The following is a 14,568-nucleotide window of genomic DNA, read 5'->3' on the forward strand; positions in this document are numbered from 1 at the left end:
ATCTCCACCACTCTGCAACGTACACCAAAACAATCTAGATAAATACATAGCACTACAGTTAGAGGAAAAATTTGTCATTTTCATTTGGGGGTGAACTGTTGCTTTAACTGTCACACACTTAGCCCACTCAAACAGGTGTTTTCACTTATGTTGCCCAATAAGACTTCCTCTCAGGACTGTGTGGGTGTGTACAAACTGTGCTGGATAAATATCTTTCTCCTCTCTTGTTTTGCACCTGCACAACTTGTGTCGTGCTTATTAGCACATAGAGTTTGGTGAAATCCCTGCAGCCTCTGTAGTTTAAAACCCTTGTGTGCAGGGCCTTTCAACTTTGGGCAAGTTGATAGTTTTATAATGACTCAAGAAAAACCTCAGCTCATTGTGAGTTGATACAAGATTGAGTAATAACCAGTTAAGATGTGAAGTTTTAGTCAGAAGTTAATATCATTTATAGAGTTAATTAATCGTGCAAGTTTTTTTTCTTTTTTTTTTTACCTTATGCATGTCAGATTGGCTATATGTCAATTACTGCATTCACCGATTATTTTATATAGTACAGAGAAACTGATAAGTAAGCTAAAACATGGAATAACAAGACAAAAAGAAGCAAAAAACAGACTTACAATTTGCTTAAGTCAGTCCACTTTGGGCTTGATTCAGGACATAAAGGAAACATGGATTCATGAGTCGGTATACAGGATGTTTTTTGCATTCACATATATAGCAATGCAGGTTTTTGTGTGCATATATGCAGCTGCGAGTGTGTACACTGCACCAACAGCAGTAATAGTAAATACTCTTCCTTTCTCCGTCTCTTTTCCTCTGGGTGAACGGTCTTGAGAATGTATGTTATGGGTCTTGAGTGCTGAGTGCACTTGTAAGTTTCACAAGAACATCAAAACACAATCAAGTCGTGCGGATCCCCGAGGCTCAAGGCTGGGAGCTAGCACTTAGGGAAAGGGAGGATTAAGGGGGGAGAGAAAGAGGGACTTCAGAAGCGGGGAGATGAAGGGAGGCAGAGGAGAAGTGTGCAGCTGGAAAATTGATGAATGGAAAGATTGGGGTAAATGACTTTCCATCACTTTATACTGTTGAAACCGACTGATAAGATATTTTAATACTAAACCTAGATTGGATGAGATTGCATTGTTCATATCAGTCTTTGCAGGAAGCAGAGTTTATGACTAATTGATTCCCTCATACATTCATTCAGAAGTTTTTACCCTCCTCTGTTGTTAAGTACCAAGTTCACTGAATCGTTCCAAAGCTCAGCTGCAGTCCAGAAACCTCTTAAATTACAGGTGTCACAATTCACTACAGAGCTGAGTGAACTTCGGCAGCCAGAGACGGAGAGTGAGGGGAAATTAAAAGTCTTTTTTCTTCTTCTTCCTTTTCTTTTTTTTTTTTTTTTACATGGTCAAGAAATCCTGCTCCATTTTGCTCACTTTTGAAGCCTGAGTGTGAGGAATGGTAATTGAGCCATCACTCCAGGAAAGAGAGAAAGATGAATAGACAGCGAGAGAGAGAGAGAAGTGGAGGAGGAGAACGAGTGACATAAGACTGGTTCACAGAGAGAGATGAGAGCAAAGCAAGCACATCTCCTTTCGGCTTAGTTCATTTGCAAGTATATTCTTATTTCAGGGAAAACATAATGATGCTGAGATTATTACTGAGCATGTCTGCAAAGTCTTCACTGTCAGCTGTCAGCTACTTTTTAAAATTAGTTATTTATTTAATATGTTGGTGTGGAGCAGGCTCAAGTAAGGCAACAGTAAATCATTTGGTAAAGTCATAGATGGTATCAAATAATGGATGTGGCCATTGTTACATCACCTTTGTTTTGAGGACTCACATTTTGATGCCTTGAGTTCAGCATTTTGGCCATCGCCATTTCATTTCTATGGTGCCAGAAGTGACCATATTTGGAGAAAAGGGTGGAGCTCTGGAGGAGGAAGGGGTGGATCTGACTGAAAAGCAGGGGACAGTCTCTGCAGACAGCCTGCCACTCAAAGTGGCCCTCTGTTAATTATGAATAACTTGCTTTAAGCTTTAATAAAATTTAAATGAGTGAATGATTAAAAAATCACTTCCAGTGCAGTTTTCATGAAAGGGATTTTTTTTGTACCAGGCTGTAAGCATGTTTATTTCTGCTGTAATGTTGGACTTATTAAAGCAACATTATGTACCGTGTTCCCTGGTGATGGAAAACCTGGAATAGTCACAGAATTTCACAATATTATTTTCCAGGCCTGGAAAAGTCATGGAATTAGTAAAAATCCTTGAAAGTTTTGGAAAACTTATGGATTTTGTGTGTGTAATGGAGTTAATTGTTACAGTAGTCTCCTGTGGTTAAAATTCAATTGGAAATCAACAGACATAAGCAGTTATTAGAGATCGGAAAAGGTTGCTGTTTAGTTTCAATACAGTAGTTAACATTTGAAGCAAAGTATACCATACAGTTCTGTTCATGTTATACTATCATGGGTCCTTAAAAATTCATGGAAAAGTTTTGAAATTTTGTCCAAGGAAATGTGTGGAAACCATGTATGCAGCTTTTCCTCCTTAAATTTGAGTTGATCTTATGGTACACCAACTCTCAACATGGAGAATGGTGTCTATCCCACTCCCACAGAGAGTACTGCTTATCAGCACTACGTCACACACCAGCCTTTTAGCTAAAAAGAAGCCAGTCAGCTCGTCCTGGTACTGTTTGATACAGTGGCTTAGGCTAAGAGACGGAAGAGGACGGTAACGGAGGAAATCTGGTAATATTACTGTACCTTGTCAGCTTATATGGTTCTTTGGTCTCTCATGTCTTTGCTAGCTCCGCACACCTCAACTTAACTAAAAAGTTAAATTGCCAATGAGAGGGAGGTGTAACAGCACTATGTGTGTATTACAACTTTGGTGTTGTGATCAGAGACCTCTGGTAGGCACCAAAGCGCATGGACCCAAATTGCTACATAATACGATTTTAACATGGGGATTATGGGGACTGGCTTCTCGAGCCAGCCTCAAGTGGCCATTCAAGGAACAACAGTTTTTGGCACTTTCGCGTTGGCTTCATTTTTCGGCCGCAGAGGTTGCACCTTGCAGAATAGCATTGATTTAGTGCTTTTGAGAAAACATTTGAAGCCACCCTCCACCCCTGGCATCGAAGAGTTAAGTTAAAATGTTTTGTTGGGATTAATTTAGGGATCATGGGCAAGTGCAGGATTTGCCAAAATGTTTATTCTTCTGGGTTTTTTTTGCTTTCATATAAAGCATTTAATTCACCCTTACATAGAGTAAAGCAGAGCTGTCATAATCAGTCAATTAATTGATTGGTTAACTGATAGAAAATCTGATAGCAACTATTTTGCTTTGTCTCTGTGCATATTTGTATGCAGCACCATATTCAAATGTGTTTTTGTTTTGGTCAAGTTCAGCTTGTTTGTTTACAGTCACCGCAAGGGTAAACGTGTCATTGCGGTTGTTCCAGTGAATCCTCGACACTCTGACTTCCTCCCATTGTGACGATTGTGCTCTCTTGATATCATTATTTTTGTGTGACACTGGGAAAGCAATCTTGGCACACACCACAATGGATATTTATCTTAATTTAGCGGTTTACTTTACTGCCAGAGAAATGTGTTTCCTCTCTTTCTCCTGGAGCTATAATGATTCAGAATAGGATCACAGAATGATGCCTTGATGATGCAAAGTTTGGGATGAAATATTTAGACATCAGTCCAAAATTTTTCTGATACTTTCAAATATTAATTCATCACATTTTATGTGATAATCTTATTGTGCAAGTTTAAATTCAGTCTACATATGTCCTTCGATATTTTTCTTTTTTATGTCATATTTCATATTGTATGTATTTATAATGTGCAACAAAATGATTATTTGCATCAGACTACAACAGGCCAGTGTGTGCTGTGCATTATTTATGGAAACAAACAGCGGACTACATGTTGGCATTTTTGTCATAAGGACACCGAGGTGCTATTGCTGTCACTGCATTTAATCCAGTTTATATGAATTTCAGTCCCGTTCCTTACTTTATTTGAATTTACCTTATCCCTCAGACACACACGCATGCATGCACGTACGCACACACAGAATACGCTGGTGATTAAGGGTGTCCAGGCCTGTCATTAGACCGTGTGGTGAGGGGAAATGATGTCTCAGTAGACCTCCTGCAAAAGGCAGAGCAAGAGTTAAGACATTAATAGGCAGAGAAAAGCTATACAGCATCACTGTCTACCTCTGTGCTGGGGCTGGCAAGATCAAAGGCTGCCTTTGAGAGGGAGCGAGCGAGAGGAGGGGGGTAGAGAAAGACAGCCACATACACAGAGGAAAGGGAGAGAAAAAGTCATCCAGCGACAAGGAGACCGAGAGAATAGCAAGTTCTGGAAGCACAGAAGGGACAGGGAGGCAGGTAAAGAAAAAATCGACAGGGAGGATAAGTAGAAGACATTTCCCTTCTGCCACCTGCCTTAATGCTGACTTCAGATTATGCTCTGCATTGGCCTCGGTGTCACCTTCTGTATGCCTTGTGAAACCCTTGAAACAAGGCAGGCATTCCACTTGTCCGGTCAGCACACTGACTACTGAGTCATGCTAATTGGAAATAAGCCTGCAGTGGTTTCAATGAGGAATGATGCAGCACCTACTTTGCACCAATGACTGAGTTTTTTTAAAGCCACGGCATGTATGGATCTATCTATGGCAATGTCAGTCTGTTTGTCAGTCGGTTTTCACTTTGGTCCAGACTGAAATATCTCAACACCTATTGGACAGATCCCCTTGAAATTTGGTTCCGGCAATCATGTCCCCCTCAGGGTGAAGTGCAGTAACTTTGGTGATATTAATACTTTTTCATCTAGTGCCACAATGAGGTCAAAATTTCAATTTGTCAAAAATACCTAAAAATCTTAAGACATGCCCCCCAGCTTCAGCTGTACTTTGTCATTAGAGCATTGACTCTATATAAAGATATGTTTCAACGGTTCTTCAAAAGCGAAGCCAAAACATCTTGATCTCCTCCTGGTGGCTGGCTGCAGTATGGGTCATAGACGCTGCCCCCAATGTGCTAACAAAGGGGATTTATTTCTCTAAGTACATGTCAAAGAAATGTTTTTTCAAAGATGTTTTCTGTAATTTGAAGTAGTTCTTGCCCCCCTCATGTATCTTGAAGTGTTCATTTGTAATTGCTAATTTGCTAATTAGCAAATGTTAGCATGCTAACTCTAAAGTCAGGGATTTTGAACTTGGTTTGTCTGAGCGTCTCTTTCGAAAAATGGCAGGAGACCAGGGACTAGTTAATGAATAAACATTAATAACATTTATCAGATGAAATTAATGTTTGCTCTCCTCACTAATTTTTGCCAAGAGGCAAATCCAGACGCAGCAGCACTGCACAGGTCAGGTGTGCACAGGCACTTTTCTAGGACATAGAAAAGAAACATTTGGGACATAGCTTGGACTGCTTTCAGGGTGTCCAGGAATCTTCCCCTGTTCCACTGCAGAACTGTGTGAACTTTTCCTAAACCTAGCCACAGTAACCTAAGAATGTAGCTTTACGTCATGTACATATTGTCATTTGTGGGACTCTAACTTGTGATATATCATGTAAACCATTGTATTTGCATTTTCATTAAATAGCACACAAACAGAGGATATGTTAATCCCAGTATGAATCAGTTTTTATTGTGAATTAGAAGAAAATGGTTAGTGGGTCACACTTCACTCTGTCTGGCCCGTGAGATGGTGAACATAGCAAATATTATACCTGCTTTACATCAGCATGTTAAGCATGGTGTTTTAAGCATTTAACTCAAAGCTGCAGTGTGACTAAGTGCAGCCTCGCAAAGGCCTTCTTGTTGATCAAACTTTTTGGAAAGTCTAAAACAAAATGCATCACTTTGTATGAAAACAAATACACTAAACTGTTTCCTTGTGATAGCTCAAACCTTACAAAGTAGCACAATTAGTTTGTTGGTGTACCAAAAGTAATAAGTATACATATTTTTTTTTTAGCAATGCCAGATTTCAAAGGCAAGCTGTCCAAGTTTTATCAAAATAGACATAAATGGTGTGAAAAATCTGAGAGGGGAGAGATGGCTTCCTGCAATACTTACCAGCTGCACATTCCACTACGACCGGCTGAATACAAATAATAAATATATTATGTGTAAGTGCTTAAGTGCTTACATAAAATGTGATGAATAGACTATTGAATATCCAATCTAAGCATTTTAAAGGTAGGCTCCAGGAGACCTCCATTATTTCTGAATTACCTCCAACCACTCTGCAAACATGTTCTTAATTTGAGGAAGTGCCAAACCATTCAATCTTTTGAATAACATCCCCCACTAATGTTTTTTTATATGAAGTTTTAAACTGAAAGTATTGGTTTGAAATCTATCAGTTTTAATCAGCTCCTTCATACCTCTCCCCCCTCTGACTTCCTCTCCCCTTTTTTCCCTTTGGGTGAAGAATCTATTATTCATGCTTCTCCTTCACTCGGGGAGTGTCCACTTCAACAAGGTTTGAAGTCAGGAAATTTAACAGAAGTGAAGTGAAAATTGAGATGAGGCAACTCAATCTGGGTACACCATTTCTGGATGAACATTTTATTCTTGGAGAACACGTACCATAGGGATCTATGCAGGGGTCAAATAAGAGTTAACACGGGGCTTCAGTGTGCATGTTCTTTTAAGGTAGGATCAAATACACATGAACTGCAGCTATGGGGCTGGTTAACATGAAAATTGACTGTACTGGAATACTGGAATGAGAGAGAGATTTCCTAAAATGACGTCAAACCGATAACGAAGCATGGAGTCCCCTGAATTTTAACCGAACCTGCAGTGGTCCAGGCACAGAGAGTGGTTGATTTTCACATGTTAAGAAGCAGAATCTAGGATACGGGAAAAATTAATTAGGATAAAATTTCCTCAATATGCTTAAAATTTGCCTTTCCATATAAACAGCAAATCCATATAAAAGTTTAAAGTTTTGTCAAGTCCCAATTGAAGTTTTCAAGACTAAGTAGGTCAGGTCTTTTAGCCATTTGCAAATCATGCTACAGTATAAGACATTCAGGCCTTTTAATGCTGTCAGTTAAAATTTTGTGACATTTGGATGTTGTCTTGGAAATGTTTTTTTTTTTTTTTTTTTAAATTGCTGAGACCTTTTTGTCCTTTTAAAAGAGCTGTGTTTAGGATTTAGTAGCAGTAAGGATTGCTCATTGCAACCAGCTAAAACTTTTTCGCCATGTGTCATTTGTGAGCTCCCTGTTATAATTCCTTCGGTGTTCAATATTCAGGAGATTTTTACTGGCAGCTGAATTACACACAGAGGTCTCTTCCTCCAAAACAAATGGCCCAGGTGATTACCACTAAAAACACTAAATAAAGCAGTTTCATGGTGCAAATTAATATTTTTCTGACACTGTTCGGCTCATTAAAGAGCTAGCACCTGTTAATGTGTGCTCACCTTTTTTCTCTGATAACTTCAGTTCCAGAAATTCAGCAGTTTTTTACTGGGAACTAAACTGTCTGCAGAGGTTTCTTCCTCTACAAAACAAATGTACCCTAAGTTTTAAACTGGAAAAACCACTGAATGTGGCAGTTTCATGTAAAAAAAACAAAACAAAAAGTTGTTTTTCCAATGCTGGTTGGGTTGTTATGGAGGGGCTGCAAACTTCAACGTACAATATGCCGATCTCTGGCCGATGAGCTGCTCCCTATGTAGATACAAACAGTTCATTCTAAGGTAATAAAAACACATCAAGTCTTATTTTCAGGTGATTATACACCAAAGAAAACCTTCTTATTATGCTATATTCAATTTTTTTGGCAATATGTCCCCCTAAATCCTACAGACAGGACTTTATAATAAAAAAATTACAGTGCCAGGGATGTGTTTAAACAAGGTCTGTCAGGGGAGGTCTCAGGTCTGAGTCAAGTCCCATGGACAAATTTCCTTTGATATAAGTCTGACAGAAGTCCAAGTGCGCAGCTGTGCAGGTCTGTCATTAGTCCTTTTCTGTCAGAAGGATCCGAACCTGGCAAGTCATGTAGACTGTCATTTTTCTTGTTTAATAAATGAAAAATGTATATATTACTACGCTTTCCTGTTGGAAGGGCTGCACAAATGACTTTCCTCTCACAAACACAAATTCAGTTTATTTCAGATACTATATATCAGATTCATTTATCCACCGTACATTTTAGGAAAAAGTAGGGGTCAGTACCTCAAATATGAAGAAGATTGTTTTGGGCTGGTTTTGATATATTTCATGTCATGTAGAAAACATATACTGTCATTCTGCTGTTCACATTTTTAATTCATGATTGTAAACCTCTTGAAAAGTTACTGTTTAAGTGCCAGTTGCCATAATTGCTCCCAGTTTTACCGATCGGCTGTTCCAATTTGCATGTCATTTGTGGGAGAGTGATGACTTGATACTTAAAACTGAAAAAGACCCAGTAGTTTTCTTTCAAATCCCATTTCGCTGCATGACTGTCCGGGGCTTTTATTTAGTTTTTATATCTCCCGATCAATTCTATCTTTTCCTCAAAGGATGAATGAATGTCCGGGCCTGAGTAATCTGTCCTGCCTTCAGTCTGTTCAGCCCGTGCTTTGTCTTCTTGGTGCAGCTGTTATGGATGTCTCCTTCCTTGCAGCTGCTGAGGCTCACAGAGGTCTGAGGGAGGGACAACCACACAATATCTCTTTTTGGTGTAGTTCATCAGCATCCACACTGCAGTTAGTCTTCAAGTGCTCTTGATGCTTAGATGCGTTTTCTTTTGCTCATGAATCCCTTTCGATTTAAAACAACTTTGTGAAGGAATGTTAAACTGGGATATGCAGTAAGAAACAAACGAGAATAGGTCAGACAAGCATTCGCCACTTCCTGCTGCTTCTGGCAGTATTTAAATATTATCCAACTGAAATTCAACCATTACAGCTTTATTTAAGTTGTTTCCTAAGACACAGTCAAGTATATACTGTATATTTCAGTAATTTTCTTGATTCCTCAGAGAAAGACTAGGATCACTGCCCTTCAGTATCCTAAATTATTCTTGCTTACGCTTTAATGTACTGAACAAAAAATTAAATGTAAAACTTTAGTTTTTGCTTCCATTTTTCACAGGTCTAAGTTTTAACACTTTTTTCATGCATTTAGATATATTTCTCCTAAATATTGGTCACAATTTGTTGTCAGTAACCACTTCTCCTCTTCCAAGCTAATCAATCCTCCCGACAGGTGTGGCACATTAGGTTGCTGATTAAACGGCATCATTACTACACAGGTGTGCCTTGGGCTGGTCACAATAAAAGGCCACTCTAATAATGTGCAATTTAATCGCACAACACAATGCCACAGATGTCCCATGTTTTGAGGGAGCGTGCCAAGATGCTGGATGTGGAGGTCTTGAGCTGGTATGGTTACATGTAATCCACGGTTGTAGGAGGGTAAATGTGCTGCAAAATTAATGTAAACAACATTGGCATGCTCCCTCAATACTTGTAACATTTGTGTCATTATGTTGTGTGATCAAGCTGCACATTTTAGAGCTGCCTTTTATTGAGCCCGTTTAGACCTGGTATTAACATGTGTTTTGGTGGATAAGTGGACAGCTGAGACATATCGCTGTTTACACCCGGGCCTATTAAACATATCCAGCTGACCACTTGTGTTCAGATTTCGTTCCTGCCCAGTGCACATTTATTGCACTTGTGCTAGCTGCTTGTAGCATGCTTGGTGCTCACATGAGCAGTTGTCTGTACAGCTGGAAATATCACTGACAGTACAATTCAGCTCATCTACTTCCACAGAGCAAAGCGAGGGATCGTCACGCAACACTTAGTCCAACTCCACATAAAATGGGTAAGCTGCAGAGCATTAGTGCACTGTCAATAAAACAACCATTGGGTCCTGCACTGATGACATGGTCCTTGTCGGAGATGCATCAGGACAACGGTACTGTTTACACTACAAAAAATATGTGGTCAATGCCACACCACCTCAGCAAGTGGTTTGAATGATCGTATTGGAAATGTGTTTTGGTGGTTGTTAACACAGCTTTAGTGCTTTTCACTTATAGTCAGATCACTTGAGATGTATGTTGATGGCAGGTCTAAACAGGGTCACTGGGACCAGCCTAGGCAGACCTGTGCAGTTATGATGCTGTTTAATCAGCATCTTGATATGCAGCACTTGTCAGGTGGGGGCATTATGTTGGCAAAGGAGAAGTGCTCACAAACACAGATTTTAATATTTTTGATTTTGTTCAACTTTACATACTGGCTTTATACATTGTGGCATAATACACATTTTTAATATATTTTTTCACATGCTTGGCATAATGCACATTTTTAAATATTTTACTTATTAGTGTTAAAATTGTAACAGTGCTCATGTTTTTATATTTCTCAAGCTTTACATACTAGTTTTATTCATAGTGGCATAATACACTTTTTAAAAATATTTTTACATACATACACAAATATTTTTGTCTATTTTACATACTAGTGTTAAACATTGTGGCATAAGGCACAGTTTTTTAAAAAAAATTTGTTTACATACTTATTTTTATTTCTACTGTCTTATAGTTCTGTTTGCTATATATTAGAGAAACTTAAATGTATCAAATTCCCCCCCTCAGGGATCAATAAAGTATTTCTGATTTCTCTGCAAGGTCTCTAAACAAATAAAATTACTTTTACTTTACTTTGGAGTTTCTTTTGCATTTGGAGTCTGTGTTTGACAGACAAACAGCAGATAAAAGGATAAAAATGTCTGTTTATCTTGAAGTTGTTTCAGTTACCCTCTCACTTTCCCTCCCATTAATTTTCCTCTGGCATTGTCTGTCTGTGCTGACATTGATGCCGCTCGATGTCTCCCCAGGCCATAAAACACATGACAGGAAATTTTCTTTCAGTCTGTGCTCAAATAAAAAAACCCTTAAAAAATATGTTCTCTGTTATGTATTGCATTTGGATTATACAGAAACTTGCAATTAAACCAACTTTCTTCCTCTAAAGAGTCACAGGTGGTGGTTTTCTAGTTGCTGCTAGTTTATCATCTGTCTAGCCAGAAGTGGCAAGATAATGACCTGAGCAGTTTTTTTTAGGATTGCATTGCAGGTGTACAGTAGTTGTTCGGCCCAGCTCTGGTCCATTATGAGTTCCCAAGACTGCTAACCTCAGGTTTTCTTGTCGGGCTTGTTCCTTCTTTGCAGTTGTGTGTGCTTGCCCCTGACTTCTACACTTACTCTTGTAAAAAGCTGTAGCCTAATTAACACATGGACAAACAGTTTAACTTGACCTCCATAAGTATTCATGCTTTGCAGACTTTTTTCCCCTCAGAGATTAGTTGTGTGACAATCAATCAAGAGCAGCGATCCTGGTCTCTCACTTCCACTAATGGAATATTGACAAATGATGACATTTGAAATGAGTGATGGATACCCCAAAAGGTACTAAATCTATAGACCCACTTGTAAACTGTCTGGCACATTCAGTGTCAAACGCTTCAAGTCAAACATTTGTCACAAGGGGGAAAATATCCGATTGACAGTGTGATTATTGTGCGTTGAATCCGATTGGATTTCAGCAGTACAAATACTGAATAAACTGTTCTAAGTCAGTGATGTTCTATTTAGTGTACTGTATATGAATATATTATAACATAAAATGAACCCACCAATTAACCCAGAAACATTAAAGCTACAGTATATTGTGCTGCATTTGCTGAAACTGTCACAGTTTCCTGAAAGAAGTACATGGGACAGATCTGTGAAAAAATGATGTCCCTCCTCCTCTTTCTGCTGGTACGCTACTTTACAATGGCACACCGACAACAACCTATCAGAGCTGTGGAGTCTCTAATGCAGCTGTCAGTAATGCCTACAACTGCGGTCAGACTTTCCAACAAGGCAATATTGATTAAATGAATCAAGATTCTGTTACTACATTGCCTATTTCTCCCCTCAAATTACTAGTAACATATTTCAGTGTTGCCTGATATCAGACAGAATTGTCTCACACTATGTTTCCATCTTCAGTCTGACACTGAGTCCACTCCAACTTTTTTTCCGTGGCGGAGGGAGATTCAATTTTCATTTAAATCAGTCACTCATTTTAAGTCCACTTTGGGTCTGCACCATAGACTGTATATAAAGATGGACAACGTGCCCCCACTATCATTAAGTGAGGTTAAAATATCCAAGATGCATGCACTGCCATCTTGCGCAGGTGATGTCATTGAGAGCCGAAGTCTGCGCAGTGGCGAAATCCTTGGTGGGGGAGTTCCTGCCAAAACACCCGTCCGACCAATAGTGATCAGCTCCATTGAACGCAAGTGGAAAATCACCTTTTTGTAGAATTGAATAACTCTTAAATGAATAACTTATAAAACAATTGCTTGAACAAACATCAGGATGATGAGAACTACCTTCAGTGACAGAAACCATCTTTGGGAAAAATTTATTTGGCGTGTACTTTGAGTTTTTAGTTTGGCCTAGGTCCCATTCACTAACACGGAGGAGGAGGGCTTCATGACCTATACTGTAGTCAGACACCAGGGGGTGGTCAAGATTGCAAAGTTACAATTTGGGGAAGCTGTCATGTCATCCACCTTTATATACAGTCTATGGTCTGTACCATTAGCACACCAGCGTATGCCTGCGGTGTGCCAATTAGGTGGAGTCTGCACACCGTTTGACAGTTATTGAAGTCGGTAGATATGCCGCATCTGCAACTAAATTTCAGCAGCAAGAGCAGCATTGACGTTACCATGACCACAAATAGGTCAAGGCAGAGTGACAGGACAGAGAACTGTCGAATGTCATTATGGGCAGTGATGCTTACGATATGATTTATTGTAAGCTTTAAATTTATCCATTTTTTAAAAAATTTGATTTAAATAAAGGTCAAATAAAATGAAAAATGAAATAAAATTAAGGCTTACATTAGTTCATACTGTGAGCATCACTGTCCATGCAGGCAATTATTTGTCAGCAAGGAAAGCTACCACAGATTTTGCCCTGTAGGCCAGATTTGATATTTGTTTTGTCAGCTGAGTGTCATGCAGTTGCTGCTGCTGAATCACAGATGTGACACTCCATTTAAAACAGCTTTCCGGTCCCTCTCTGTTATGTGGTTAACCAACGAACACTGAGAAACCTCTGTTTCTTATCACAATGCCAGACCAGAATCAGTCAACTCAAACTCAGTGGAATGTGTAGATTCAAAGGTCTGGACCCAGCCAAATTTTAGTGTCCTGATAAGCTGTAAAATGAGAAATACCAAGTAACGCCCACTGACCGTGCCAACTTTCTAATTTTACAGCCAAACAGTACACTAAAATATGTTTCTGAACACATTATAGGGGAGAAATAGGCAATGCAGTAACAGAATCTTGCTTTAAATTTGATCAGTGATGCCCAGCTTGACAGTTTGAAAGTAGTTCACAAGCAGTGATTGAAAGTTAGTTTTCATTCGTGATAAATAATCTTTACTTACATGCTATTTTATGTACTCAAGCACCTTATTTAAGATCAGTGTACAAAGAAAAAGCCCAGTGCAAATCAGTTTACTTTTACTGTGAATTGAAAAGTGGTTGGCGGGTCATTTGGCGCCCTATCACAGGCCAGCTTTGCTTATAAGAATTGCAACAATGCAACAGAGTAGGCAGAGGAATATGATTTTTTTTCACATATTATCTCTTACTTAATGTGAGCACAGGGACAGATTCAGCACAAAGTTATCTAACTTTATCCGTCTGCTGCTTGGTATTGAGCAGCTAGAGTACAGTGGGTTTTGAGAGGGTTTTTTTGTTGAAAACAGCTGCTTACTGCTGGAAGTAAAGTTAATGAGAGCAGTAAGACTGAACAACACACTACAAACTGAGTGGAGCTTTAAAGCAGACATACTGCTATGTGGCCTTCAGTGTGACTGACATACAGCATATAGCTACTTAAATAACTATTTTTGTGATCTCTTTTCATCACTGTGTGCACCACTAAAATAGTAATAAACATGGAAAATAAACACAGAGTTACAGAGCTGGATGCTACCAGACTGAAACATGGCATTCAGAGCTCACACCAGATTAGCCTGCTTAGCTTTAGTGTCCTCTGGCATTCAGGACCATCCAGCGCTCTGTATCTCTTCCTCATGCTATATACTGTTCTACAGTTCCAACCTCTATTTCCTCCTCCTCCCCCTCCCTTTATAGTCAATGACTGGGGTTTTAATGATTACATCTGGCGGTGCCACAAATTAATTCCTGCCTCTCTGGCAAAAAGCTGTTCCCCACCTGATTATGCAAAGCAGGCCTACATTCTCTCCCTTTGAAGTGGAGGAAAAGCTGCTTAGAGATTCTCCCCTTGAGGAAACACTGCAATATGGGGAACATCAACAAACCAGAGTTCACACAAAGGTCAGCAACATGGTTAACCCCAATGAAGCCCCACTTCATCTCCACATCTCGCCACTTTTAAGTCGTGTTGATGTCGCGGTGGTGGGGTAATGATGCACTCGTATCAGAGACCAGAGATACTT

Source organism: Plectropomus leopardus, chromosome 1 (genome assembly GCF_026936395.1).
Source record: "Plectropomus leopardus strain MGB_pleo_1.0 chromosome 1, ASM2693639v1, whole genome shotgun sequence".
In the NCBI taxonomy this organism is placed as follows: Eukaryota; Metazoa; Chordata; class Actinopteri; order Perciformes; family Serranidae; genus Plectropomus; species Plectropomus leopardus.